Source organism: Notamacropus eugenii, chromosome 2 (genome assembly GCF_028372415.1).
Source record: "Notamacropus eugenii isolate mMacEug1 chromosome 2, mMacEug1.pri_v2, whole genome shotgun sequence".
Taxonomy (NCBI): domain Eukaryota; kingdom Metazoa; phylum Chordata; class Mammalia; order Diprotodontia; family Macropodidae; genus Notamacropus; species Notamacropus eugenii.
The window spans coordinates 12531605-12535124 of NC_092873.1; positions in this window are offsets into that span (position 1 = coordinate 12531605).

The following is a 3520-nucleotide window of genomic DNA, read 5'->3' on the forward strand; positions in this document are numbered from 1 at the left end:
AGGGGACCTGAGAGGCTACCTTGAGTCTCATACCTATACCCTGCTGGGCATGAACCTTCTGGTCTCTCTCTACACTCTCTCCCAGTGACCCCATTTGTTCTTGGGATTTCAATCATCACATGCACCAAGAGAAATGTTACAGACAGGTATATGAGAGAGACATGGGGTACAGAGAGAAAAAAAGAATAGGTTTTTACATACATATTTGTGTGTTTATATATATGTAAGTGACATGCATAGGCACATATACTGTTTATGTATATGTACATGCACATACATATACATACATACATATATATATATATATATATATATATATATATATATATATATATATATATATATATATATATATACACACATTCATACTTGTAGACTGGCTCCAAGTATATCCATTTGACTACATGTTACAGTCTGGACAAGTACCAAGCATTGCCCTAAATTCTGGAGATACAAAAAAAAAAATCCAAGAACAAAGGCATTCTTCATCCACTGAGCTTTTTTCATATGACTAGTTAAACCAGACTCTCTTGACTGATTAGGCATGTTAAGAAGAGAATATTCCATTGAGGCAGTCAGGTGTGCCATGAATAGAGTGCTTGGCCTGGAGTCAAGAAGCTCTGAATTTAAATCCGGTATTAGACACTTCTAGCTGTGTAAATCTAGGCAAGTCATTTAACCACTGTCTGCCTCAGTGTCCTCTCCTGTAAAATAAGGATAATAATAGCGCCTATTTCCCAAGGCTGTTGCTAGGAACCAAATGAGATGTAAACAGCTTTTAGCACAGTGTCTGCAACATGGTAGATATTAGGTAAGTTCGTTATTCCTTTTCCTTCCCCCAGTTAGCCCAATGCTATCCTCAAATAAGGACAGACCTGGAAGACCTCACCATCTCTAGGGGATCCTGTGCCTGGCACATAAGAAGTGCTTGTTTGTTGACCGATTGATGGCTGACTGGTTCTCCTCTCCAGGACAGTGATCCATGCCTTTGGCAACCTTAATCCATCTCCCTACCTTGTCTTGCTTGATGATCAACCTGGAAGTTTCATCAACCAAAATTATCCATATCATTATGTCTTTTAAGGATTTTGACATGTGGGAGACTCCTTGGTGGAGAGACATACAGGTGGCATTTGGCTCAACCAAATCAAATCCTTCTTTAAAGTCAAGAAACAATAGGCATCATGTGGGCCTTTCCTCTCTATTTGTTACTCATTTATGTGATTAAAGTTTGGGAAAATCTATTTCCTCTTTCTTCAAATCTGTAGCAAGGATGCCCTCTCTACCTACAGACCTTTGACTGATAGAAATCAATTGCCCTATCAAAGAGATGCTACCACTGTCAACAAATGGTCAATTTCCTTGCCAAGCAGAGAAATGTGGAGGCCAAGAGCAGTCTTGGTTTAGACCATAATCCCGTTTATAAAATCCTATGGAGAAGAGCAGTGGAATACTGGGAGCGGGCTGGCCATATGAAACATCAAAAGTAGTGGGAAAACAAGGTACCTGAAATTTAGCAAGAGACACAACTGGGAGGATGACAAGGAAGGGATGAAAGAGGGAAAAGATCTGGCATTGTCTGTAGCCCAAACTCTCTTTTCTCCATGAATTGTTGACAGTGAAGGACAGTCACCAAGAGTGGACTCTTGACAGCACAGCCCTGGAGACGGGACCAAGAACAGCTGGGCTGGAGCATGGATGTAGAGGAAGCTCAGAGAGAGGTGGAGGACAGTTCTCAGGAGGGAAGGAGACAAAATATTCAGAAAAAATTATTTTTATTACCAAAAGAAAAAAGTGACCAAGAAAAATTAGTAACTTCTGGCCCACATCCTCCATGTAGCTGCCTCCAACACTGTGCCTGGCAACAATAGCTTTAAGGTTTGTAAAGCTTTTTATGTGTGCTATTTCATCTGATCCTCACAACTGCCTTGTAAGGTAGATACTAGTATTATCACCTGCATTTTAGAGATGAGGCAACTGAGGCAGACAGGTTAAGTGACTTGTCCGGGGGTCATACAGCTAAGAAGTATCTCAAGTCTTCCAGATTCCAGGCCCAACACTCTCTCCACTATGGTGCCACCCAGCTGACTCATACATAGTAAGTACTTAATAAATGCTTGTTGACCCCTTGAATGACCAACAAAATCTTCTTCCTCAGACATAGTTGTGACTACCCCTCAAAAATACTCATTGGTTCCCTGTGGTCCTAAGAAAACCAGAAATGCCAAGCCTAGTGTTTAAGGCCCTCTTCAGCTCGGCCCTTTCTGAAAAGGGGCTCGTAGACTTCCTTAGATGGCCCAAAAGGTCCATAACAAAAAGCATCTTGAGCCCCTGTGGTGTCTGAAGGGCCCCTCCCCCATGGGATGTCAGCTAGGCTTGCTGAGAAAACACACAGAACTATTCATTGGGTTTCAGAGACCTGGGCTGCCTCCAAGGTAATTATCTCACAGGGATTTATGAAGCTTCACTTTTGCTGGAAGATTTTCTCCTCTCTGGTTTATAAAAGTGAGCTGATAGACCAGTGTCCCCAGTTCAGAAGACAGAGCAGTGCTTGGCTGAAAGGGTTTGTATTCTGGAGGCTGACAGAGGACAGAATTCTCCTCTTGCCCTTCCCAACTGAAAATGACTGATGTGGGAGCATGTTCTTACCCAAGCATCCTGAGAGATTTTCCCAGTTCTAGAGACGGTAGCAGCCAGGTCCCTGAGAGATCTCCTAGAGAAGCGCATGGAAAGAACGTGCCTGCTTGGCCCTGGGGCTTGCCCAATAGGTAACCCCATGTTTGAGATTTCCAGGTTCAGTAGGCCTTAGTTTGAGACTTCAGCCACAAGTTCTTTAAAGTAGGGGGGTCTTAGCCTTTCTTTGTGTTATGGGCCCTTTTGGCAGTGTCTGATGAAACCCATGGACCATTTCTTACAATGATATAAGTGAATTAAACAAAATACCTAGGATTACAAAGGAAATCAATTATGCTAAAATTCAGTTAATAGAAATATTAGAAACGCAAGTTCATAGACTCCACTAGAAATCGATCCGTAGGCCCCTGGATGGATAGGTGGGGTCTCTAGGTAAAGAACCCCTGGCTAGGGAGAGATTTCCTTAACAGTTTGCTTCTTGGAGAAGTCAAGTCAAACCATAAGCACTTATGAAGTGCCTGCTGCATTCCAGCCTCTGTGCTGAGCTCAGGAGAATATGAAGAAAGGCAAAACACATTCCCTGCCCTCAAGGAGCTCATAGTCTAACGGGTAAGACTACATGGAAACAACTGTACTGATGGGTCAAACTGGTGGGGGTGAAATAAAGTCTGTTCCGAAGCCAATACCCACGTCATTTTTGAGGTCTCCTCAGGAGCCAGGAACCTTGTTTCCTACCTTTGGAGAAACCTGGACACAAACTCTCCTGGACCATATGAGAGTTTTTCTTAAAGTACCTAGAGGTCATTAATTAACCAGAGAGAAATGATAACCCTTTTGGAGTCAGGCTCCAGGACTAGACCCAGACCATGTGAGCTCAGAGTTTTGG